A 27834-nucleotide genomic window follows, 5' to 3' on the forward strand; every position below is an offset into this window, starting at 1 on the left:
CCTTTTCAGTTGGCTTGTCTGAAGCTCTGATCCTCAGCAAGAGGGGGGAAAGTTAGTTGAGACAATACTTTATTTAGTGCTGCTTTTCTGCTAAATAGAGATACAAAGATGCAAGGCATCTGTGTATGTGTAAGAGGGAAGCAGGAGAGATTCTGAGCTTGTATACTTCTATAGAGGGATCTCTGAACATTGTTAAGGTTGATTAAGGTCATTTCCTTCACAGAGAAATTGGTTGGACGGTTCATTCATTCATGTGTGTATACATGTGCTAAATACATTTTTGTATATAATTTGTCAGATTTAAAAAAAACAGCCAACCAATTTGACAAGTAAGAGTGGGCACTCAATGCAGGAGACAGCCATATGTGGAACAAAGCTCAATCTGGATGACAAAGTCACATTCATTTAGCACAGATTCCTTCTCCATCCCTACTTTGCTTGAACTAATTTTTAAATAAAATCTTGACATAGTGGCCCTAACCTGTTGACTAGAAGTGGAGTGACTAAACATAGGCAGCAGGGCACAATAGTGGTGGCGTCAGAGGTTAGCATTGTTGGGCATGTGCCATGGCCCATGTCACATTATGGGGCTCATTGCCAATCTTTCAACTTCCTTGCCCTGCTGCTTCTCTTCCATACTATGGCTACCTGTTCACCTGCAGGCTCCAAGTCAGTAAGCAGTAAGCAAGGAGGACCAGTAACCTCTGCATGCCCTGTCCTCTTCCTTAGGAAGCTCCATCATCAGGATTAATTCCACAACAGACCAGGGAGGGTTCACGCCAGGCAGGGATTCAGCCACTGAGCTGCCACAGTTATTGTATAACCTTGTCTACATGTGCACAAGTGTAGATCAAGTGGGCACAAACTGTTGCTTGATTCTGCTGCCAATTAAAAGCATAGCTCTTCACCTAAGCTTCTCCTAATTGTTAATGCTGGATTCTGCCATATCTAGCTCCTATAATTTCTAAGGTTTGCTGCAGGTGTTCTGGTGCAAAATGGTACTAGTGTGGCTCATTATATAAGATATAGTGCCTTGATTGCCCTTTACACTGTATTACCAACTCCGATATCCACTAGTGACCTAGCAGACAGCTTACTCCCTTCATTGCCTATTGATCCTGCTGTCATTATCAGGGAGACGGGAAGTAGTTATGGTGGTTATGATTTTTCATCTTATTTATTTAATTTATATTTTGCCCTTCCTCCCAGTGGGAGCCCAGAGTGTCAAACAAAAACACTAAAAACACTGTAAAATATCATAAACAAACTTTAGAGATGTTTTTTAAAATATATTTTAAAGACACACTAAAACAAACATAGTTAAAAACATCCTTTTTTAAAAAAACTTTTAAAATATCTTAAAAAGCAATTCCAACAAAGACACAGACTGGTTTGTAGCTTTGGAGTTCTTTTAGATCCATCCCTGTCACTTGAGGCTCAGATAGCCTCGGTGGCACGGGGTGCTTTTTACCAGCTTCGGCTGGTGGCCCAGCTATGCCGCTATCTGGACAGAGAGAACCTCGCTTCAGTAGTTCATGCGCTGGTAACCTCAAAATTTGATTACTGTAATAATAATAATAATAAATAATAATAAATTTAATTTAAGTGTTGCCTATCTGGCCAGTGGCCACTCTAGGCGACGTACATACAATAAATATAGCAAAATACAATACAAAAACACAGTGTAATAGTATAAATTATAAAACAAACAATACATAATAGGAGGCATGTAAACAAAAAATATTAAGCCTCCCCAGAAATCCCAAAAGCCTGTTGAAAGAGCCAGGTCTTTAAGGCCTTGCGGAACATATTCAGGGAAGAGATGTGCCGAAGATCTTGTGGGAGGGAGTTCCAGAGGGTGGGGGCCGCCACTGAAAAGGCCCTCTCTCTAGTACCCGCCAATCTAGCTGCTTTGGTTGGCGGGACTGAGAGAAGGCCTTGTGTGGCTGATCTTGTTAGGCGGCATGATTGGTGGCGTTGTAGGCGCTCCTTTAGATAAACTGGGCCGAGACCGTATAGGGATTTAAAGGTTAATACCAACACCTTGAATTGGGCCCGGAAAACAACTGGAAGCCAGTGTAGATCGAACAACACTGGCGTGATGTGGTCCCGGCGACGACTGTTTGTGAGTAGTCGAGCCGCCGCATTTTGTATAAGTTGTAGTTTTTTTCTTTTCAAGGGTAACCCCACGTAGAGCGCATTACAGTAATCTAATCGAGAGGTGACCAGGGCATGCACTACCAGTGGGAGCTGATGAACAGGAAGGTAGGGTTGCAGCCTACGTACAAGGTGTAGTTGATACCAAGCTGCCCGGCTCACAGCTGAAATCTGAGCCTCCATGGACAGCTTGGAATCAAGTACAACCAGGCTGCGGACCTGGTCCTTTTAGGGGTAAACTCACCCCATTGAACTTCAGGTCAACAGTTCCCAACCTTCTCTTGTCCCCCACGAGCAGTACCTTGGTCTTGTCGGGGTTCAGTTTCAGCCTATTTCTTCCCATCCATCCACTCACGGACTCCAGGCACTTGGACAAGGTTTCCACAGCCAACTCTGGCGAAGATTTAAACGAGAGATAGAGCTGATTGTCATCCGCATATTGGTGACACTGCAGCCCAAATCTCCTGATGATCGCCCCCAGCGGCTTCATATAGATGTTAAATAGCATGGGAGAGAGGATAGAACCCTGTGGCACACCACAATTGAGAGGCCAAGGGTCTGAAACCTCCTCCCCCAATGCCACCTGTTGGTACCTATCAGAGAGAAAGGAACGGAACCACCGTAATACGGTGCCTCCTATTCCCAATCCCTCTAGGCGATATAAGAGGATACTGTGGTCGACAGTATCAAAAGCCGCTGAGAGATCGAGGAGGACAAGGAAGGTGAATTCTCCCCTATCTAATGCCCTCCTCATATCATCTACCAGAGCGACCAAGGCTGTTTCAGTTCCGTGACCAGTCCTGAAGCCCGATTGGTATGGATCTAAGTAATCCGTTTCATCCAAGTGTGTCGACAACTGATTGGCCACCACTCGCTCAATGACCTTGCCCAAGAATGGTAAATTTGAAATTGGGCGAAAGTTATTAAAAACTTGGGGATCCAAGGAGGGCTTCTTCAGGATGGGTTTTACAATTGCCTCCTTGAGGGCTGATGGCATCACACCCTCTTTCAAGGATGTGTTTACCACCGCCTTGATCCCCTCACCCAACTTCTCTCTGCATCTCATGATGAGCCACGATGGGCAAGGGTCAGTTAGACAGGTGGTAGGCCTTACAGTCGAGAGCACCTTGTCCACATCCTCAGAAGAGTAATGCGCTCTGTGTGGGGCTGCCTATGAAGACGGTTCGGAAACTGCAGCTTGTGCAGAATGCAGCGGCCAGACTGTTAACGGGGACCAGACGGTCCGACCATATAACACTGATTCTGGCCCGCTTGCACTGGCTGCCTATTTGTTTCCGGGCCTGGTTCAAAGTGCTGGTTTTGACCTACAAAGCCCTACACGGCACAGGACCACAATACCTATTGGAACGCCTTCCCCGCTATGAACCTGCCCGTACACTACGTTGATCATCAAAGACCCTCCTCCGAGTTCCTACTCATAGGGAAGCTCGGAGGGTGGCAACGCGGAAAAGGGCTTTTTCTGTGGTGGCCCCCGAACTGTGGAACGATCTCCCAGAGGAGATATGCCTGGCGCCAACGTTACTATCCTTCCGGCGCCAGGTTAAAACTTTCCTCTTCACCCAGGCTTTTTAACATCTTTTAAACATGTTTTTAGTATGCACTGACATTGTTTTAATTTTTAACATTTTAAACTTTAATGTGTTTTATATTGTCACTTGTTATTGCATTTTGGATGTATTTCTTGTCTTGTGAACCGCCCAGAGAGCTTTGGCTATTGGACGGTCTATAAGTTTAATGAAATAAATAAATAAATAAGGTCTTTACTTAAAAGGCTTGTTGAAAGAGGAAAGTCTTCAGTAGGAGCCAAAAAGTTAACAGAGATGGTACCTGTCTAATATTTAAGAGGAGGGAATTCCAAAGGGTAGGTGCCATAACACTAAAGGTCCGCTTCCTATGTTGTATGGAATGGATGTCCTGTTAAGACGGTATCTGCAGGAGGCCCTCAGCTGCAGAGCATCATGACTGACTGGGTATATAAAGGGTTAGATTATCTTTCAGGTATCCTGGTCCCAAGCTGTATAGGGCTTTGTACACAAAAATCAGAACCTTGAACTTAAGCCGGTAGCTAATAGGCAGCCAGTGCAATTTTTTCAGCAGTGGGATGACATGTTGGTGATACCTTGCCCCAGTGAACAGTCTCGCTGCCACATTTTGCACCAGCTACAGTTTCCAGACCCCAACCTCAAGGGCATCCCCACATAGAATGCATTATAGTAATCCAACCTGGAGGTTACCGGTGCGTAGACAACAGTGGTCAGGCTATCTCGGTCCAGAAATGGCTGCAGCTGTCTTACCAGCCGAAGTTGGTAAAAGGCACTCTTAGCCACTGAGATCACCTGATCTCTAGCAACAAAGATGGATCCAGGAGCCCCCCCCAGACTATGAACCTACTCTTTCAGAGGGAGTATAACCCCATCCAAAGCAGGCAACTGACCAGTTATCTGAACTCGGGAACCACCATCCCACAGCACCTCCATCTTGCTAGACTTCAGACTCAGTTTATTGGCCTTCATCCATCCCACTGCTGAGTCCAGGCACTGGTCCAGGGCTTGCACAATATTTCCCAATTAAGATATTACAGAGAAATAGAGCTGAGTATCATCAGCATACTGCTGACACCTTGCCCCAAATCTCCTAATGACTGCTCCCAAGGGCTTAATACAGATGTTAAACAGCATGGGGGACAAGATGGTACCCTGCGGCACCCCACAGCACAACTGCCAGGAGGCTGAGAGACAATCGCCCAATGCTATTCTCTGAAAATGATCCTGGAGATGGCATCAGAACCACTGTAAAACAGTGCCTCCTATACCCATCTTAATAAATTGACTCAGAAGGATACCATGGTCAGTGGTGTCAAAGCCTCCAAGAGATCAAGTAAGAATAACTGGGTCACACTCCCCCTGTCCTTCTCCCGATAAAAGTCATCCGTCAGAGTGACCAAGGCTGATTCAGTCCCATAACCAGAGCCGAACCCAGATTGGAATGGGTCAAGATAATCTGTTACATCCAGGAGTACTTGCAGTTGCTGTGCCATAAACTTCTCAATCGCTTTCCCTAAAAAGGGGGTATTTGCGACTGTGCGGTAGTTATCACAAACCAATGGTCCAGGGTGGGCTTTTTCAAGAGCCATCGGATCACTGTCTGTTCCAGGGTGGCTGGAATCTGACTCGAAAAAAGGATGATGCTGGCAAGAAGCCAAATCTGAGCTGCTGTCTTCGATTGAAGAATGATCAGTGTTGAACTGATCGTAGAAGAGAGGATTTATAACTTGCTGTACTAGATTTTTCATCAGGCTTACTGATGATGTGAACAGCAGCTTCAATTTCCTGCTCTCCATATCCAGATGGTATTCTTTCAAAAGGTATGAAGTCTTCAGATCTCAAATTACTCAGCTACTCATGTTGTATTTGCATAGCTATATTCCTCCAGGGCTACTTCTGCAGTAAGTGGAAGAGAAGAGGCAGGGGGCAGTTGCTGCTAAAGTTATTGTCCAGGAATAGAAGTGGTCATCTCAGCCTGTGAAAATGAGGGCAGGCAAGGGAGGAAGAGTGGTTCTAACTTCCGTCTATTCTGTCAGTTGTTAATACATAGTTTGCCCCACTTTGGAACTATTCAAATTGACAGTTAAAGGTGAAATGTGTTAAATGAGCACATAATGTTTCTTTTTTTTTTTCAATAATTTTTATTCAGATTTTCATAAAACATACAAGACAAAATCATAAAACATTCAAAGACAAAAAACAAAATCAAAAATAGTTAAACAAAAAGAAAAAAACAAAAAAAAAAACAAAAATAAAAAATAAAGAGTAAAATATTGACTTCCCATTTGTCAAAGATCAAATCAGTTATAAGTCTATAATATATAACAATCCTGTCTCTTAAGTCATATTATAAAATCACTTTCCTCCAGTAGTTATCTTACTTAATCATCAAATCTCATAAACATTACTTTATTCTTTCCACAAAAAGTCAAAGAGAGGTTTCAATTCTTTAAGAAATATATCTATCAATTTTTTTTTCCAGATAAGCATATCGATTAATCCATCTCATTACTAATTATGATAATCTTATTGTCATAACCATAGTCAAAATAAACATTTCAATTAATCCATCACATCAGAATCTGTTAGGTTCAGTAATTTCAGTAGCCATTGTTCTATTATCCCTATTAGTTCCATTTTCCATCTTCCATCTTCAGTAGTCTTGTTAAGTCCAGTAATTTCAGTATCCAATCTTCCATTATCAGTATTCCATAATAATCTTGCTGTCAAAGCCATAGTCATATAGTAAGAGTCTGATGGGAATTACCTCTATCCCAAATATTTTCTTGCCATCCATTCTGAATAGGTTGCTGAAATACTGCTGTAAAATCATATCTCTGTTCTTTTTTTTCAAAATACACTGGGTCATCTCTTGAAAGTTTTTCCATTGTCACATGGCTGCAGTTAATTCCATAGATTTTCTCTATATTGGGCTCCATCACATCATTCCAGTCCAGAAGATTATCCATGCCATTGATAACTTTATCTCTAGAATCTTCATTAATTTCTTCAGAGATAACATTGAGTTCCAAACAATAGATTTTATTTCTAAAGTCCATAGACTCCAAATCTTGTTCCTGTTCCACGTTTGTTCCAATCTCCGGGATCTCCTCTCTCACAGGGACCCCTGTTCCAGTCTCCAGGGTCTCCTCTCTCACAGGGACCCCTGTTCCAGTCTCCAGGGTCTCCTCTCTCACAAGGACCCCTATGTCTTTAATCTCCTGTGTCTCCAAACAATAGATTTTGTTTCTAAAGTCCATAGACTCCAAATCTTTTTCCTGTTCCACGTTTGTTCCAATCTCCGGGGTCTCCTCTCTCACAGGGACCCCTTCCAGGGTCACCTCTCTCACAGGGACCCCTATATCTTTAATCTCCTGCTTCATTTTACTCAATTCAATTTTCAGCTCCTTACAACCCTGTCGCAGGTTTTGTTTCGTTATCTCAATCTCATCCATTATTTTCTGAAACATAGTTATTTCCAGATTCTCAGCCACTTTCTTAATTGCCATTTTAAAAGAAAAATATAGGAAAACCACTTCTTATTTCAGCAACAATTGGGTTAATACTCCAAACTTGGTGACATCACAGTATAAACAAAGCAGACAGCCTTATCTCTCCATGCTTAAGTAAACAAAATGCAGTTCCCAGGATCGAAACAATTAATGGCGGTCGTCAGGAAACAGATTCGTCAAAATAAAATAGACCAAAAAGAGAGTAGTCTCAGACAATATAATATTCTTCAAAATAAAAATCTGGAATAGAAATCCCTCTTCTGTGTATATCTTTAGAATGCAAATCCAGGACAGCTTTTTGCAACAAAAACAGAGATAAGCTATTAATTAGTGAGTAGCAGAGAGAAGTTATGGCTCCCCAGTGAGATGTCAAAAACCGATCAATCTGGCAAATCTCTTTTAAACAGCAACAATTTAAGTCAAGTAAAAGAAAAATATAGAAAGAAGGGTGCTTGCCTGTTAGTGCGTTCTCTCTTAGAAGATAAGATGAACGTTCGCTTTATCAGATAGAGCTTGTTGTTGAAAATCCGTCCCACCTTCGTCGGCTGGACCTCGTCCCATAAATTAATGAGATCTGGTCGTCCCAACAAAAATAGGCTTTGAGGTTAATCTCTTCGTTTCTCCCTACCCGGGAGAAGTTTAATCAGTCAAAAAAAAAAAAATCTGACTGATATATCTGAATAAGCTTCTTTTGAGGCAGGAGCCCGTCTCAAAAGCAGGCACAGGCTAAGTCACCCTTCCCGGAAGTCAGCACATAATGTTTCTTGAGTACTTTGTTGTGGAAGACATGTAAATTAGCCTAAATTAAGGGAGCTCCCCATAGAAAATCCTAACATGAACACAGCGTAACTACTTAGGTATACAACCTATATCTAATGTAAATCTGAGAGCTAATTTCGAAAGACTTTTGCCAGATTGTAGGGATTGGCCATGATCTGTCCTTGGACAAACAAAGTTAAAAGAAATGTGTCTGAAGACAGACAAGATGAGGGAGCGTTTGCCAGTGCAGAAAATGTACCTATATATACAAACATCATACCTATATATACAAACGTCATTATCTTGGGTACCTTTGACGATTTGATGTTTGCTTATAGGAGAGGTTTAAGTATATGGATTAAGGGGATACAATAGGATAAAGCATTTCTGGCACATATCTATGTATGATCTGTATGTGTGGATAAGGATTGGTGCACAAAGGAGAAGAATGGCTGTAATGATGAGCAAGGTTATCATTTAAACAAGACATTTTGATGCATAGCTCTACTAATGAGGAAATGAGACTTCACTGTTCAAAGGAAGGGAAAAGAAATAATTGAGAAATCGGGAGGTGAGGGGATATTTAAGATGACTTAGTGGCCGGGTCCCCCCCCCCGTGCTCTTGATCCACACTTTGATATTCAGTTTGAGTAGTTGTAGTTGCAGAATGTACCCGCCCATCCTCTTCCAGCACGTTTGTATATAAAAAGGAGATTTCCCCCTTTTAGCATTGTGAGTTTGTACCTAGGGACTTCTCTAGTTTCAGAATCTGGACTGAGAGATTGTGATGTAACTAATGTGCTATAGAAAACTCTTCCTAGTCCTCCTCCTCCTGATGATACCTCAACTCTGTAGCTTTGTAAAGATCCACAGAAATTATATAGTGGCCTGGACAGTGGTGTGTGTATTGATTTCCTCATTAGAAGAACTTGTTAAAACATGGTTTGAGAATCTGTTGTAGATGTGAAAGTCATTTTATAAATACTGGTAATCTTATGAAAACAATATAGATTTGTTGTAAGTATCATGATGAGTTGACTTAAGAACATAAAGCAGGGGTTGCCAACTTTTTGGACAAGAGGGCACATTTCAATTTTTGACAGCTCTGGGGGCATTAGTCACAAAATGGCTGCTGTGTGGGTGTGGCATAACACAAAATTAGAGAGTAGTCATGGTGAAGCTTTTCCAATAGTATTTCCATACTAGAAAAGAGTTAAATTTGTATTTCTGCCTATCATACAGCTGTTAAAGGCATAATAATCCTCTTTTTCCCAAATGCCAACCCTAAACCTCCTGGGCTCCATCTGTATCCATTTACAGATATATCCCCTGTATCCATTTACCTGGAAGTAAGGACTAGAAAAAAATACAGAAGCAGAAAAAATGTGCTAAAAGGGAGAGCCAAGCAGCAGCTCTTTGGGACTCCAGGGGTTTATATTGCCTGGTGTCCAAACAGCTCACTTATCAATCACAGATCTGACTTAACTTATTGACTTCGCTGTGGGAGCAGCCGGGCTGGCTCATCTTACAGAAATAGCTTAGAATGGTACCTGCATGTTTTGCTCTATATTTTGCTTTCTAGGAAGGCTAGGGACTTTTCTTTTTAAAAAGGAAATCTCAGATTCTGGGCTACCTGCTTAGGGGTGCCACTAAAGACCTTTGTGGGTGCCACGGTGCCCATGGGTGATGGGCTAGCAACCCCAGCGTAAAGCATATGGAAGAGAATATTTCTATTGGCCAGCTTCATCTTGAAAGAAATCTTATCTCACTGTTAAAATGGTTTTTCATTCAGCTTTGTATGCAATCTTACAATAATAAGTATTGGGAGATTTGTGATTTGGACTAAAGTAAATTATTTTCCCTTTGTTTTTGTTCGATCACTGAATGGGAAATAAATGTCCCAAGCAGTTGGCGATAGTATGTAGAATATCTGGTCCTGTTAATAGGTTTTAATAATATTGTCCATATACATAATGTGAGGCACATTTAAAGAGGTGATTTTATGGAGTTTGCATGGTAAACACCATGATATGTGAATGGAATCTGTGCGCTTAATCCACATGTTTGCATGACTGCAGTTACCGAACATGTTTGAGGCATAGATTTATACAGTAGGGCCCCACTCATACAGTGGGTTACGTTCCAGACCCCCGCTGTAAAGCGGAACACATTGAAGATAATGGTGTGCGTTGCTCGAAAATGCTGCAAAAATGGCGTGGGATGAGCAAAAACCGCCATAAAAGCGGAACAAGCGCCATAGGAGCGGGGCCTTTCTGCAATTGACAACCACTGTATTAACAGAATGCTGTAAAGCGAAGTGTTGTAAAGCGGGGCCCTACTGTACCATAAAATTATATTGGCCTGTTATATACAATAAGATGGTATGGTAGAAAGTCCATTGATGCACTTCTGGCGCCAGGTCATACAGAATCCATGTTTAAGATACAGTTTACAAGGATGATATAAACAAATGTGTTCTGGAAGACTAGGAGGTGTTTATATATTATTATTATTATTATTATTATTATTATTATTATTATTATTATTATTATTATTATTATTATTATTATTATTATTATTATTATTATTTTATTCAATTTCTATACCGCCCACAGCCAACGGCTCTCTGGGAGGTGAACAGCATACATTTAAAATACAATATAATAAAATCACATATCAATACCACACACATAACAAAATTCCAAAGACTAAAAACATATTACATAATTGTTCTAGTATACTAAGATGTAATAAATATACTAAGAATATTAAAATATTAAAATGCCTGGGAAAAGAGGTACGTTTTAACCTGGCGCCGAAAAGAGAGCAAAGTTGGCACCAGGCGCACCTCGTCAACTAGATCTGCAACTTTTACTAGGAAATTACAGTGCCCAAATATTTATTTGTATGCTTGTTCGTTTATGTGTTTATATGTTTGTGTGTGTGTGTGTGTGTGTGTGTGTGTGTATATATATATATATAGATAGGTCTGTCTAATCTGTCTATCTAATCTATCGAGAGAGGGGGGGAGATTCCTCTCTTCCTCCCAAAAGGAGCCCAGGGTGGCAAACAAACAATAAAACACCAAAAACATCTATAAAACATATTAAAAACAAAATATATTTTGAAACAAAACATCTTTTAAAATCTTCACGAACATCTTAAAAATATAAAACAGCTCCAGCACAGATATAGAGCTGGGGTAAGGTCTCTATTTAAAAGGCTTGTTGAAAGAGAAAGGTCTTCAGATGGTGCCGAAAAGGCAATAGAGACAGTGCCTATCTAATATTTAAGGGGAGTGAATTTCAAAGGGTATTTCAACACTAAAGGTCCACTTCCTATGTTGTGCCAAGTGGACCTCCTGATAAGATGGTGTCTGCAGGAGGCCCTCAACTGCAGAGCACAGTGACTGATTGGGTATATAATAATAACAAATAATAAATTTAATTTCTGTGTCGCCTATCTGGCCAATGGCCACTCTAGGCAACGTACAAACAGTTAAAACACAATAAGATATATATGAGGGTATATGAGAAATGATTGATTGTGCTGAGGTTTTGGGAACTGCATATTAAAAAAATAACTATGAGGACATATAAGCATTTGCCCCCATATATGATTCTTTGTGACACTGTGGCATCACAGTGAGTAATGGCATCTCAACCCTATGATGACAGACATTTGGGTCACCATACGTCAAGATTTATGACTCAATTCAGTTATGTACTCAGAATATTAAACATATTTTTAAATGAAGCATGACAGTTTTCTTCTGGGTGATTTCTTCTACAGCTGTTGGTGCTTGCAATTGAGAAAGTCATGCTAATGAGTAAATATAAATAGGTGTTGCCTCCAGAAGCATATACCAGACCTTTATTTCACTTGAGACAGTCATAGCTTCCCCCAAAGAATCCTGGGAAGTGTAGTTAGTGAATGGTGCTGAGACCTGCTACGAGACGCCCTGTTCCCCTCACAGAGCTTCAGTCAGAGCGGCTGACTGTTAAACCACTCTGGCCACTAGAGCTCTGTCAGGGCACTAAGAATCTCCTCTCAGCACCCTTCACAAACTGCACTTCCCAGGATTCTTTGGGGGAAGCCTTGACTTGTCTTAAGTGAAATAAAGGTCTGGTGTGAGTGTGGCCATCTGATTAGTAAAGCCAAGCAGCTGTGAGTCTGGCTTTTAGAACACTGACAGTTGGTTCTTACTGAGCATGTCCAGCCTTACATTGAGTTGAATGCTAAATTTCTTAAATTAATTAAAGATCAGCCAGGCATTTTTTTAACTTTTAAACTGCAGAAGATGAAGGTCAGAGTATGGGGCAAGGTCAGTAATAGGATTACAGGTACTCTGTGAACATGGCTGATTTTTAATTAATTTCAGCAAATGATGAGAACTCTGACAGAAAAGAAATCCAAAAGGGGTCTGGTTTTTCTCTCTTTCTTTTTATTTACACTTTGAACCACTGATTCTTTCTTTACTATTTTGTGTAGCACCATGAAAATTTAGAGGGTTGTTAAACAAGGGTTTCTGAATTTAGGACTATAAATTTTGCAGAGCTTGGAAAAGTTACTCTTTTGAACTACAACTCCCATCAGCCCAATCCAGTGGCCATGCTAGCTGGGGCTGATGGGAGTTGTAGTTTAAAAAAAGTAACTTTGCCAAGCTCTGAAATTTTGTAAGGTTTTGTTTTGAAATGAGCTTATGGGAAGCATCAGAATAGCATGGGGGTATTTTCAATTTAACATTGTGGAATGTGAAAATACATGCTGGCTATAGTATACAGCCACTCTCATGGCTATATAATACACACCATCAGGCCTCAGTGGGCATGGCAGGGAACAAAACACATATATCATCAGGCCACAGTGGGTGGGCATGGCAGGGAAGACTAGAATTGCCACATCATGTTCTGCTTGTATAGCATTGTAACAGTATGAATTCTTGTTCCTTTCTTTGTGTTTAAATTTCTGAAGCAGGATTGTATCAGTTGCAACAGAATCAAAACAACAAATACTCTCTACCTTTGTTGAAGTGAATAGTGAGAGAGCACAAAACATTTTTTTTTACAGCCTTGTCACTGGACAATTAATTTAACAACTTTAACAAGTCCATGTTTTTAAAATAACATCTTCACCTGGGTTTATGAAACTGGTACGATTTGTCCAAAGAGCCAACATATCCATATGCATACATACTGAAGAAAAAATCTCCATATGTTCCTGCCTATTTCAGACAAGGGCGGGAAAGGACCTTCACTGCCAGAACATGCATTGTGTTATCACATAACACATTTCAAGATGGAAGGGTTAAAAGACTTCCCTCCCCTCTAATTCTTTATCCTTTACTACACAGCTGCAGGAAACTCAAACTATGAATAGTTTACTCCACCCCTTCAGGAATCCAGCTTGGAGGAGAAAATCGTTGCTTGTAATCACAAAATCATTGCAAATCTCAGGGAAACTCTTCCTTAACCTACGCAATCAAAGTTTTCTTTACGAGAAACTGACATTTTGAAGATGAAAACAAATATTTAAAATTTTTCTTCACAATGTAACAAAGCATACAAGTCTAAAATTGACATGTTAATGAAAGCACCAGCTGCACAGCAACATAAACCAGATATGGAAGTTATAGCTTTAATTATAGTAATTTAGAGATGGAAGCAATTTAGTAAGCAATCACACCACTGACAACAGGAATAATTAAGTCCTTCAGTATAGATATGAACAAGCATCCAGTATAAGATTGTCTCCTTTTTCAGTAACACTTTAAAAGCAGAATACATGAGTTAAGAGTTCTTTTTGTTGTACATTTTGTGTTTTGCATTACACTGTGCCACATACAAGATTGTGCAATATACTTATTAATCTCTCTTCCACATTGTGAGTGGAGTAACGCATTACTATTAAAACAACTAAAAGGTACACATTTTATGATGCTATGGAATTTGTTGCTAAGGAAAGCCTTTCTAAGCCTGAACCTAATTTAGCAAACACTGAAAAGCATTGTTCATTCAGGCTTTCAAACAGATTGTGCAGTTTTGCTGCAGAGGTGTTACTCTTGAAGAAAGTATTCTAATTTAGGGTGTCCTATTGTATAATTACTGTGATTTTAGCTTTAGCACATCACTCTAACCTTTGTAAGACCTGAACTGCCCTGAAGGATCAGATGAATTCAGCATCCTGTTTTCACCAGTGATCCAGCCAGATATTCCCAGCAAGCCCAGAAGCAGGCAATGAAGATAACAGCAACTGGTATTCAAAGGAGTACTCTATCTAAACCTGAGGGTTCTATTTAGCTAACATCACATCTTGTGACAGAGAATGACATAAGTTAACTATGTGTTGTGTGGAGAGATACTCTCATGCCTATCCTGAATTTACTGCCAATCAACTTCACCAGGAGACTCCAAATTCTAGGGTTGAGGCAGTGGATCATGGAAAGGGGTTATCCACCCCATTTTCTTCATACTATAATTTTATAAGTTTCTAACATGACCTCTTGAACCAAGAAATGGCCCCAAATGCTTAGCCTTTCCTTGGAAGGAAGGTGCTCCATTTTTTCATCAGGTTATTGCTTTCTCTGCACCTTTTCTAGCTCTTTTTGTGATAGGCCCGCTGTAATGAATTTGCTAGGCACTTCCAGGACAAAATCTTTAGCATCTGCTAAATAGCAGGTGAATCAAACGAGGTATCCAGAGCACAGCCTTGTCCTGATTTCTTGGATGAGTTTCAGTTGGTACAGCTTGAGGATGTTGACAAGGTGCTTGGACAGGTTTGTGCAACCACTTCTGTGCTGGATCCTTGCCCTTCTTGGCTAATAAAAGCTAGCAGGGATGGAACAGCCAGCTGGGCCAGGGAAGTGATTAATGCCTCTCTGCGAGAGGGTGGGGTCCCTGGCTGCCTGAAAGAGGCGGTAGTGAGACCATTCCTGAAAAGACCCTCCCTGGACCCAGAAAATCTTAATAATAATAGGCCGGTAGCAAATGTTCCATTCCTGGGCAAGGTCCTTGAACTAGTGGTGGCAGGCCAACTCCAGACACACTTGGATGAGACCTATTATCTGGATCCATTTCAGTCGGGTTTCAGGCCTGGTTTTGGCACGGAAACAGCCTTGGTCGCCCTGTATGATGACCTCTGTCGGGAGAGAGACAGGGGGAGTGTGACTCTGTTTATTCTCTTTGATCTCTCAGTGGCTTTCGATACCATTGACCAAGGTATCCTTCTGGGAAGACTGGCTGAGTTGAGAGTGGGAGGGACTGCATGGCGGTGGTTCCACTCCAGAAGGTGGTGCTTGGGGAACATTGCTTGGCACCCTGGACTCTCCAGTATGGGGTTCTGCAGGGGTCTGTTCTGTCCCCCATGCTGTTCAATATCTACATGAAACTGTTGGGTGCAGTCATCCGGAGCTTTGGAGTGTGTTGCCATCAGTATGCTGATGACACGCAGCTCTATTTTTCCTTTTCATCTTCTTCAGGTGAGGCTGTCAATGTGCTGAACCAGTGCCTGGCTGCGACAATGGACTGGATGAGGGCTAATTAACTGAGGCTCAATCCAGACAAGACTGAGATGCTGCTAGTGGGTGGTTCTTCTGACCAGATGGTGGATGTCCAACCTGTTGTGGATGGGGTTGCACTCCCCCTGAAGGAGCAGGTTCGTAACTTGGGGGTTCTCCTAGAACCATCTCTGTCACTTGAGGCTCAGGTAGCCTTGGTGGCACGGAGTGCCTTCTACCAACTTTGGTTGGTGGCCCAGCTATGCCCCTATCTGGACAGGGATAACCTGGCTTCAGTTGTCCATGCTCTGGTAACCTCCAAGTTAGATTACTGCAATGCGCTCTACGTGGGGCTGCCTTTGAAGACGGTTTGGAAGCTGCAGCTTGTGCAATATGCAGAGGCCAGATTGGTGACAGGGACCAGACAGTTCGAACATATAAAACCGATTCTGGCCTGCTTCCATTGGCTGCCTGTATGTTTCCGAGCTCGATTCAAGGTACTGGTTTTAACCTATAAAGCCTTACACAGCTTAGGACCACAATACCTGAAGGAACCCCTCTCCCGACATGAACCCACCTGTACACTTCGCTCGACACTGAGACCCTCCTCCGGGTGCCTACTTTGAGGGAAGCTGAGAGGCTGGCAACAAGGGAGAGGGGCCTTCTCAGTGATGGCCCCCAAATTATGGAATGATTTTGTTGACGAGGTGCGCCTGGCGCCAACACTGTTATCTTTTCGGTGCCAGGTCAAGACTTTCCTCTACTCCCAGGCATTTTAGCATGTGCTTTTAAATGTTTTAAAATTGTGTTTTTAAATTGTTTTTTTTGTTTTGTTTTAAAATTTGTATATTTGTTTCTAATGTTTTTAATTGCTGTAAACCGCCCAGAGAGCTTCGGCTATGGGGCGGTATATAAATGTGATTGATTGATTGATTGACTGATTGATTGATTGATAAATAGGGTTTTTAGGATTGTATTAGCCATCAGAAAAAAAATCTTTCTAGATCAGAATCCAGGGCACCTCCTAGCTGCCCCAGAAATTCATTCTGAGTGCCTAATCAGAACTCCACCAGGTGGAAGTGGCTTGGGACAGCTTTGGTTTAAATTTGGGTGTGACTACGTGTGCCTGCTGTAGAATAAAAAGGTGGGGGAAATGCTGAAAAAGAATGGTACTGTTCACAATGTTTTCCTTTTGGAAAGGAAAGGTGCATCCCCAGCGCCCAGTGCCCACCCATACAGTCTCTTCCCATCCCTCTTCCTCCCTCCCCCTCCCCTTCCTGCCTTCCTCCTCCCCTTCCTGCCCTTCTCCTCCCCTTCCTGCCCTCCTCCTCCGCTCTCTGCCCCTCTCTCAGGTCACTTTCACCTATCCTAAGCATGATTGCACAGGAGTAAATCCCACTGAACTCAAAAAGCATGCAAATGATCAAACCTGCCCTCCCCTCCTCCCCCCTCCTATCACCTCCCTCCTCCTATCACCTCCCTCCTCCTATCACCTCCCTCCTATCACCTCCTCTTGCCCCTTCCCTCCCCCTTCCTTTGCCCCTCCCCTTCCAATTCCCTCCTTCCCCTCCCCTCCTCCTCCCGTATGGTCAATTTTACGTATCTTAAGCAAGATTGCACAGGAGTAAATCACACTGAACTCAATAAGAATGCAAATGATCAAACCTGCCCTCCCTTTCTCCTTCCATCACCTCCGTTTTGTCCCTTCGCTCTCCCTTCCTTTGCCCTTCCGCTCCCCTCTCTTCCTCCTTTCTTCTATTTTCCCCTCCCCCATGGTCAGTATTACCTGTCCTAACCATGATTGCACAGAGGTAAATCCCATTGAACTCAATAAACATGCAAATGATCAAACCTTCCCTCCTCTTCCCTTCCTCCTCCTGCCTGCTCCCATCCCTCTCCTCCCTTCTGCCCTTCCTCCCCTCCCCATCCCCTGTGGTCAGTTTCACCTATCCTAAGCATGATTGCAGGGGAGTAAATCCCACTGAACTAAGTAAGCGTGCAAATGATCAACCCATTCTCAGCAAACTTGCACAGGATCCCGTTTCTTATCTCAGATCAAAAAGCAGAGAAGACTCTTGTGGTTTAAGAAAGTACCTATAGCCCACAGATATTTCTATCAAGCTTTAAAAACCAGGGAAATTGGGCAGCTATGGTGAATGCACCAGGGAAGCAGGAGACCTGACCTCCGCTCTGAGATATTGGACTGCCCTACAAATGTGTAAAAATTGAAACACAATTTGGGTTGGTCTTTCTGTGTAGCTTGGAAGAATTTGGTAATGTGTGCCTCTCAGCATATGGTGAGTGGTGGCAACACCTGCAATCAGCCCAAAGAACAGAAACAAGACATGTGCTGTGCTGATCTTGTTTTAGCAGGGAGGAAGCAACAATATTAAGACAGTTGTTATAGTTCAGATAGTCACTTTAAATATGTTTAATTTATTTTGCAATTTTAGTCAAGGTTTCTATAGTAAATTATTTTTGCTTGCTTCTCTTTCTGTGAATATGTGAAGTACAGCAACACTTTGCAACGCTAAAAAAACCTCCAAAAACAATTGTGGAATAAGAGCACCGACTATTCTGCAGAATAGTTTCCAACGGACATGAAGAGTGTCTCAATTTGCATAAGATAAAACAGGGGGAGGTGAAATATATTCCAGCAAAATTCTAGTTGTGTTCTATGTTTTTAATTGACCATGCTCACCTTTCCTTAAGTGAAGTGGTTTAAGTGTAGAAGGCTGAAAACATGCATCTTGCGCAGGTCAAGCTTTTTTCCAACAGCTAGACTCATTGCAACATATTATAAGTAAGAAGAACACCAACAAACATACAAAAATGTAATTCTCCATCTTTGGAGATGGCAGGTGTGGCCACCACTCCCCATATGTTTAGAGGCACATGTTACCAAATTCTTCCAAGCTACACTGGAAGTGGATTGGACTGTGAAAGACCAACCCAAATTGTGTTTGCATTTTGACAGATAGCTGCTCAATTTCCCTGCTTTTTAAAGTTTGATAGAAATATCTGTTGGCTGTAGGTACGTTCTTAAACCGCAAGGGGTTTTTCTGCCTATTAGTGAGTGTTTTCTTGTGTGCGAACTGGGGATCATAGTTTATTACAAACTCTGGTCAGTTTCAAAATAAATCATGGCTTTTGAATGTAACATTGAAAAAGCCCTTCTCACAGCTGAGTGGAAAGAGAAGTGAATGAGTGTGTAGGCCCAACTCTTTGCCCACACTATTTCCAGTGCATGCACAAAGTGCTAAACCATGGTTTAGTGTTGTATATGAATGTGGCCAATAGATGTAGGGTACTTTCTAACATAGTGGTTTATATCCAATGCTAAACCTCCCGAGAGTAAATCCATTGAAATTGATGAACATATAGATCCATTAATTTCAATTAGTAAAACTTAGTTGGATACAACCCTTTATTTTAAACAACCTTTTAAAAATAGCTGGCTATGAAAAGTAGCCATTTAAAAAAATTACTGTTTTAACAATTATAACCACTAGCCAACTGGAAGTTGTTATGTTTTAAGCACTGAAAATCATTGAGCATTATTAAGTATAATAAATAAATAAATTGGAGTGATGTTAGGGATGAAAATGGTAATAGGTATTTTAATATAGCTTTTGTGTGATGGGTGAACAAGTTCTTGGTGTGAAAACAACCTTATTGGAGGCAGTATTATCCTTATTACAACATATGTATATCTGCTTTTCCTTCTGCCTATTCCTATAAATGTTCTCATACCTTAACTTGTTGCTCTAGTACTGTTAGAGAGCTGAGATACAGTATCCTGTCAACAATATCTCATGACAGTGTTCCATAGTGTTGAATTTCAAAAATGATTTGGGAACTCTTAAACACATGTAACAAATGTTATTTTTAGTTGCAGGAGTGCATGGCTAACCCTAAGTAACACAAGTATTTTCCCATCCTTTTGGTTACCATGGCAACAGTCACTGTTGCAGGTCTCTTAAGACTTAGATAACTGTTTTGATTTTTTAAATTATTGAAAGCTTTTAAATATTTGATAGCACACACATTTTTCTAAATATACATTAGGTATAATGCAGTTTATAATGAAACAGGTAACATCAATAGGAGTTGTAATTAGGATGAGGCTTAAATAGCTTTTGAGATGTTCTAATGTTTGGGCTGGCAGTAGGTAATTCTGAAACAAAATGCAGCTCCTTCATCTATGCTTTCTTGCTTCTTCACTTCCAAATTCAGGCATGTGCGTACACAAGTGAAAAGACAGGAAGATGGAAGGCCTGTAAAACAAGGCCTCTTTGTGTCTCAACTTTTTCTGTCCTTTCAATGGGAAGAATGAACAGTGGACATTCTCTGCCTAGTGGCAGTCTTGCTTACTTACTGCAGGGCTCTACACAGTGCTCCTCCTGATAGAGTAGAAGTGGGTGGAGTGAGTAGCAATTGTGATGAGTGAGCGATTTAGCAGCAGTTCAGAGTGTGGGGTGTATGTGTGAGATGTCATTTTTCTCTATCAGCTGCTCATCAGAGTAGTCCTCAGCAAAACTAATAGTTGCCTAATAAAAAGTTTTATTACTGGGACCATTCAGCAACATTTGCCTATATCCAGGACACAACTGTCAGTTTGACTGCTTGACCTTCAAATCAGCCTCTCTTTCCCATTTCTTTATGTTGCAGTGCCCCCAACTAGTCTCTTAAATGTGTTTTTTGTGAACTAATGCAAATTAATGCAGCACATTAACTTGAAGACACTTTGGGAATGTATTTTATAAAGTGAGATGTAACACCAGAGGCTGAAGATCAACGTTTTGCATACTGTATGCAGTGCAGCAGACACATTTTGAATGGACTCTCTTACTCAAAGAGCAACTTAATACTTTACAGAACACTTTAAATATACCAGAGAGCTAGAACAGCAGCTTCATGGTACTTCAGGTTATAGTTGATAGGTTAATTAATTTTCCTTTACACAGTGTACTCTAGCTTCTCTTTTGAATAGCAGTAAACTTGATTTTGAATAAAAACTTTCACAGACACAGAAGAACAATAAATGATTAGTGAGGTTTTTAAAAGCCCATTTGGTTTGCATGTATTATCCCAACATACCTTCTGTCAAAGTATTGAGACTTCAAAGAAAAGGACAGTAAATTAACTATTCGCTCAGACCAACATTTGGATTTTATCTTGCACATTAATTTACTCTGGTTTCTCTTAGCAAAAACATTTTTATTTTGGCATTCACTTGTGGAATGCGCAGATCACAGACTATTGATACGATACCTCCTGAGCATCCTCTCCCACTTGGTGGAGCCCAGCTGCCACCTTGGTATAGATCAGAGCTTAGAGCAATGAAACAAGAGGGAACACGGCTTGAACACAAGTGGAAGAAAACTCCAGGTGAATGCAACCAAACACTAGTGAGGCCCCATTATTGAGCCTACAGTGCCAGTGAAAACAGTGAAGTAGTAGTACTTCACTGCCTCCATGGCATCCTCACTATGTTGTGCAGCAGAGCTTTTCCAGGTAGTACTGGGTCTTTTATATTTTGGCCCAAAGGAGTTGGTGGAAGTGACTGTGGTCCGCTGTGACTTGTTTGCAAAGCATTTTGAGAATAAAGTTGCTTGCATCCACTGGAACCTTGACTCTGCTATTATAGTAAGGGAATCACAAGAGGTTTCCAGAACACTTGTTTAGTCCTATATTGTTTAATAAGCTTCTGTTGGTACATCTCAAGGATGTGGGCAAGGTGTTTGGATTGGTGCAGGCAACCATGTGTGCTGTGGGCTCTTGTCCTTCATGGCTGATAAAAACTAGTAATGATGAGACGGTTGGGCCAGGAAGGTAATAAATGCCTCTTTACAAGAGGGAGTGGTCCTTGCCTGCTTAAGGAGGTGATGGTAAAACCACTCATTAAGAAGCCTTCTTTGGTTCCAGAAAACAACTAAACTTAAAACAACTCCAGTTCGGTCACTCGTGTCCCCTTCTTGGGCAAGGTTCTTGAGCAGGCGGTCAGTAACCAGATCCAGGCTTTCTTGGATGAGATCAATTTTCTAGATCCATTTCAGTTGGGATTTAGGTCTGGTTTTGGCACAGAAACTGCCTTGGTCACCCTGTATGATGACCTTTGTTATGAGAGAGTGCAACCTTGTTGATTCTCCTAGATCTCTGGGTGGCTTTTGACCATGGTGGTATTCTGGAGCAGCTGGCCCAGTTGGGAATGGGTGGTACCACTTTACAGTAGTACTGGTCCTACTTGGATGGTTGTTGCCAGAAGGTGGTGCTTGGAGATGCTGTTCTGTCCCCTGGACTCATCAACATGGGGTCAGTTTTATTCCCCATGCTATTTTAAAACTACATGAAACCACTGAGTGGGATGACCTAGAGATTTGGAGTGCATTGTCATCGATATACAGACACCATACAACTCTTTCTCCTTTACATCGGCAGGTGTGGTAGTGGATGTGCTTAGCCGGTGTCTGGCCTTGGTGATGGTCTGGGTGAGAGATAGTAAGCTGTAGCTCACTCCAGATAAGACTGAGGGCCTGTTAGTGGTTGATTCCTCTGTCTGGATAGGTGGGGTTCAATATGTTTTGGATGGGGTTGCGCTCCCCTAAAGGACCAGGCATGTAGTTTGGGGATATTTCTGGATCCACTACAGTCACTGTAGACACCTCAGTGGCTGGAGTGTGTTCTATCACCTTTGGTTGGTGGCTAGGAATTCTTCACATAATTCATATTTTTTAAAACTTTGCTTTCATACCTTGGTTATATATGGTTCCTACAGTCATACTATATTAGTTTTTTTGTTAACCCCCAAAGTTTTTAAGTTTTGATAACTTAATTCATATTTTTATTGATACAACTAACTTGTTGCACTAGTGAAACCCAGTACAAAGATTCCCTCTAGTGCAAGGGGCTTCCCCCACACCTTCCCCAAACTTGCTGTGCGGGCTTGGGGATAGCCCCCAGAACAGCATGCAGCGGGAGGATAGAGGAGAGCATTCCATCCGGCAAGCAGAAATCATTGCACAGATGGAACAAGCTTCTTAGCATTACATTGAATACAACCCACAATTTTTATATTGTCCATTGTTCCTGTCTAAAATGTCAAAGTAAATCATAATAAAAAAAGTCATTCTATCAATATAGTTAACTCTAATATAAAAATTAAATAAATTCTTTCTCTAGATTCACTGTAGTTTGTAGTATTGGCTTGCCTCTAAATAATACACCATTAATGAGTTGCACTAAAATGGAATCAAATCTAAATTAAATTGATTGAGCACATAATTTCTAAGTATTTACTTCCTTTAATTAAGAGATGGGGAATGTGGCCCTCCAAATGTTGTTGGACTTCAACTCTCATCAGCCCCAACCAGCATGTCTAGTGGGCAGGATGATGGAAGTTATAAAAATGTTTGCATTAGTACTTTTTTCAAAGCCTGGGAAAAGAGAAGTGTTTTTGGCAAGCACCTAAATAATAGCAATGAGGTCTCTAGGCAGGCTACCTTAGAGGGCATTCCAAAAGCAAGAAGACACCACAGAATAAGCTGTCTCTCTCTGTTCAAGGCTAAGGTCTAGTCCAGCCTTTCCCAAGCTTTGGGTCCCCAGATGTTGCTGGACTACAATTGCCATCATCCCTGACCGTTGGTCATGCTGGCTGGGGCTGATGGGAGTTGTAGTCCAACAACATCTGGGGACCCAAAGCTTGGGAAAGGCTGGTCTAGTCTATATTTGCTTTGCCAATTAAGATATAGTATAGGGTGAAACAGAATACATCTAAATACAATTAGTTTTGTGAAGGTTTATACACAGAGGGCTGGATCTAGAGTTGTGTGAGCAGAGTTCCACTCAGAAAACAAGCGCACTCAAGTATTATCTCTTCCTTCCCCTGCAGCCCCCATGTGAAAGGTGGTGCAGGGGGCTGCAGAGTGAAAGGAGAACCAAAAAGAAGAAGTGTCAACCCTACTTCTGTTTAAAATAGCTGCACTCTTCTAATTTCTGTGGTTAGGCATAGCAGATTTTCATGACCAAGGCTGATGTCCATCCCAAAGTGATGAGATCCTCAGACTGCTTAGCACTGGTACTTGTCTTTGAAGCCACCAGTTAGCTTATTGGTGTGCCCCCAAAAAGAACTTAGTGGAAGTAACGTCGCCGCATCTGGTGAGGCTGGGCTTGATATTCTCTGTGGAGGTATTGGGGGGCAGTATTCTGTTGAAGGGGTAAAACAAGGTGCTGCCTCCAGAGGTTGTTCCCTTCTGCTGCTTACATCTCCCACCTTCCAATTTTCCTTTAGATATCAGATCAAGATGTATTAATTACAAACAATGTGGTGTTGGGTGCAGTTTAATTCAAGCAGAAATGCCCCAGACTTTAAAGCATCTAGATTACAAGTGAAGAGGTTGGCATCAGACTTTCAAGAATATGAAATTTTCCATTTGATTCATATTTTTCTGCCACGTGAAATAAGAGTTTTTAGCAATCTCTGTTTCAGGTATTCTCAGGCTTTGTTGTAGTGAGCATTCCTAAGTAAACAAACTGATCTTCCTGAAATGTAAGTGGCTGTCTCAAGACATAGCTTGCCTGGTAATATTAAGTTCTTTTTTGGCCTGGGAATAAAAAAAATATATGAAAGAAACTGAGGCTCACAGGACACTTTAAATCAGAAGAAACTAACATAACACTTGTGAACGCCTGAGGTCTGAATACAGGTGTTGATACATGATATCAGATATCAGAACATAGCCGTGCAGTTGAGGCATAAAAGGCCTTTGTGGGTTGTATGTGTCCTGCCTTAACTGTTTAAATTAAATGAAAAATTAAGCAAAAGGTTGCTTCACTAATCCTCAGCATTGACTGTTAGCATTATGTGTGAGAGTCCCTAGTCTCTTAGATTGAGAGGTATAGCATTTTGTTTTCTGTCAAAGTAACTGGTCAGGAAAAGAGCACATTCTTTCCCTGAAATTGTTCTTCCCTCTCTAAGGAGGCCTATTTCATATGTTGGGAAATATTTGTTCCTCTGTCTTGAACCTGGGCAGAGCAATCCTACGTTGAGGAAGCAGGCAGAACTGAAGCCAACTTCAGTTACGCTGGCTTAAAGTATGCCAAATCCTAACTCCGTTTAGGAGTTTTGGAAGAAGAGAATGCTGGCTGAACTGGCAGAGCTGGATGGAGAGAAAATAAAAGCAGCAGAACACAAGAAAGCTGGCTCAGCCCACGTTACCATGGGAACTGCAGCCACCTGTAGTTGAGCTCAGGGAGAGTTCCTAAGCCCCATTATTGGCAGTGTACATACAGGGAGACCACCCAGAGAGAGCCCATGGGAAGCAGCTCAGAAGCACCAGCACAGAAATGCAAACACTGAGCAGGCATCCATAATACGGCATCCATAACAAGAGCCACCCTGGCAATCAGTCAGTACACCATGCATGCTACACAACCTAGGTACACACTCTGCCAACCATACAGCCACATGCACAGGCAGCGCAACACAGTGCAACCAGGTAAACACATGTGGGACCCACAAGCACACGCCACATCTCACAATGCACCCTCTTCTCACACCCTGCAAGCAGAGGCCACCCCTCCTCAAAGAACAGGCAATGCACATATAAAGGACAGTTTATTGAAAGCAACCTACAGATGTATATGGCTACAGCCTTAGCAGAGACGGCATGTGAACAGGAAATGCACATGCAGTTCACTCAAAAACAACAACAACAACAGATCATGCCCTCAGGGGCGACTGTGGTGAGGAAAGCACCTGGGATGGGCTTCTCCTCCAGCTCCCCTATAGCAGCAGTGGTGGTGTGACTGCAACTCCCCCATGCCTCATTCCTGCAACCTTCCTCTGGTCCATGTATTGTGGCCATGACCAGCCTCAGTACCCCCCATCAGGGCTGCAGAGGAGAGGGTCATTGCCTGGTTCCTGCAGCATCAGCAGCTATGTCCTAGTGCAGCCTTTCCCAGCTAGTGGGCCACCAGATGTTGTTGGACCACAATTCCCATCTTTCCTGACCATTGGCAATGCTGGCTGAGGCTGATGGGAGTTGTGGTCCAACAACATCTGGTGGCCCACTAGTCGGGAAAGGCTGTCCTAGTGCATCTGGAGGATACTTCTGTGAGGGCCTTCAACTGGTTGCGGGCAGCAGCTGAGCCTCTATCCACTGCGCTCTGAACACCATCCATGGATGATGCCATTACCTACAGTTGCACTGCCACCTCCCCAGTGCTGTTGCAGAGGGCGCCCAGTGCAGTGGCTGAGGTGGTGGTGATTTCCTGTCATCCTCCACCGGAGCCCACAGCCCAGCTACCGTCTGAGGGAGGGGCTGCACCGGGCAAGGGCGTATGCCCTCTCCCTCATCTTGTTCACCCTTCCTGCTCCCATCCCCATCCTTGTTGCCATCCCTGTCATCATCATCATCATCATGCACCTCCTCCCCCTTATCACCATCACCCCCACCCCAATATTCAGGATCTTGCAGGGAGCGGGGCAGCCACCAAGACCCATGTTGCAGCCGCTGGAACCAGTTGAGGTGCTGCTCCAATTATTACGGGTTTCAGCAGTCATGCTGCTGCTTTGTCCGCTCTCCCTGCTGTCAGAGTAGGCACCCACCACCCCCACAGGGGCCCCAACAGAGGTGGTCTGGATAGGGGGGAGGAAGGAGGGGTAGTGGCAGGCTGGCCAGCAAGGGCAGCAAGAAGAGGTTGGGAGAGATCAGATAGTGCAGGCTCATTGGAGACCACAACCAGATCGACAATTTCCTCTACCAACTCCACTGGTGCATCCCAATCTGGGGGGCTGTTCCCTCAGGGTGAGACTCCTGTAGGATTGAGGGTAGTACAGGGGGGCTTGTGGAAGGGGAGTTGGCCACAGGAGTGGTAGCAGGCACGGGCGGGGGGCAACTGTGCCAGAACAGGGAGAACAGGTGATTGTGGTGTTGGGACGTGGAGAGCTCCCAATAGGTTTTCCTGATGTGCATTCAGCTTCAGCTGCACTATTGCAGGAGGCCTCTGCAGCCCCAGGGAGAAGGAGGGGGGAGAGCACCACCACATTATCTACAAGGAGGCCAGGACATGCCCCTCAGGTGCCTAGCCTTGCCTACACCACCCACTGATGGGCTAAAATGGCGTTTGTGAGCAGATGGCAATGCATTCTAGTGGTTGTTGGGTCTTCCCCACAACTGGTGCCCCTGACTGCTTTATCTCTGCAGCCATGGTGCCAGATCCCCTGTCCATTGCACAGAGTGCTCATGCCTAGGGGTGCAGTTGGAGGGGCTCAGCATTCCCCTCCCACAGTGGGGTCACTGTATTTGAGCCTGAGTGTGCTGCTGGGAGCTGGAGTGTTGTTTGGAGAGCTGGAGTGGCCTGTGCAGGGGGGTGGGGTATGGAGGTTGCCTCCAATCCTCCCTGTTAGGGAGAGGGGTGCTTGGTTTCTGCTGGGGGTTACCCCTTCCCAGACTGACCTTGTTTCCAGGCTCTTTTGCTGTTCTCCATTGTGGGTGGTTGTTGCTAGTGCTGATTTTCCAGAGTTCAGCTGCTCCTGCATTCCTGTTGGGGAGTGAAGCTTGAAAGAGTGGAGTTACTACCAAGACATTGTTTGGTCCCCATTTCTGAGGGGATGGACTCTTTTGGAAAAGTGCTCAAAGTGCCCAGTGTTTGTGGAATGTGTTCTGTGAGTGCAAAGTCCTTTGGGCCCCTCTCCTGCAAGTGCCCTGAGCCCCTTTCCTGAGTGCAAATTCCCAACACGAGGAGCTCAAGTAGCAGCATGCCACATTGTGGGTGTCAGGAAGTAAAATGAGGTGGGGCTGAAGTGTGCTGAGTTTATATCCTGCTGCCGCCATGTGGTTGAAGTTATACCAGATCCAGAAAACTCTTTCAGAGAGGTGAGGCTGGGGCTGGAAGGTGAGTATAACTCTGTTCCATGAGGATTGTGCCCTCCCCATTGTGTGCTTTTACTTAGACCACCCTTTTCCCTGGCTTAAGTTATATTGAGACCGGAGTTCACATGACTGAGCTGGAGTTAGGATACAATGTAAGCCCCCTCCTCATGGTCCTGCCCTGCCATCCCTCCCCCCCAGCATGCCCCTTTTTGGCATTTATGCTAGCTTTATTTATGCCGGTCTTGGCTGAGCCAGGAGTGGTAGGATTTTGCTGGCTGAGCCACAACTGAGCTGGATTGAGGGACTTAGCCATTGGAGCTCAGCCAGAGATCCTCCGTATCTTAACTCCCCTTAGCCCGGCCTATCTACCTATAGGAATGTGCCCTAAGTGCTTAATAGAAAGACTTCAGATTGGTCAGTGTATAATTAACAGTCTGTGTTGCGAATCTTGTAAATGTCTATACTTTAAG

At 42.9% G+C, this 27834-nt stretch overlaps 1 protein-coding gene across 6 annotated transcripts in view; it reads left to right on the top strand.

The window, feature by feature from the left end:
- MAST2 (microtubule associated serine/threonine kinase 2) overlaps positions 1–27834 on the top strand; it is a 284336-nt gene that overhangs the window by 135989 nt on the left and 120513 nt on the right. The gene's annotated exons all lie outside the window — the stretch shown is intronic.

The sequence above is a fragment of the Rhineura floridana genome, chromosome 6, assembly GCF_030035675.1.
Source record: "Rhineura floridana isolate rRhiFlo1 chromosome 6, rRhiFlo1.hap2, whole genome shotgun sequence".
NCBI lineage: Eukaryota > Metazoa > Chordata > Lepidosauria > Squamata > Rhineuridae > Rhineura > Rhineura floridana.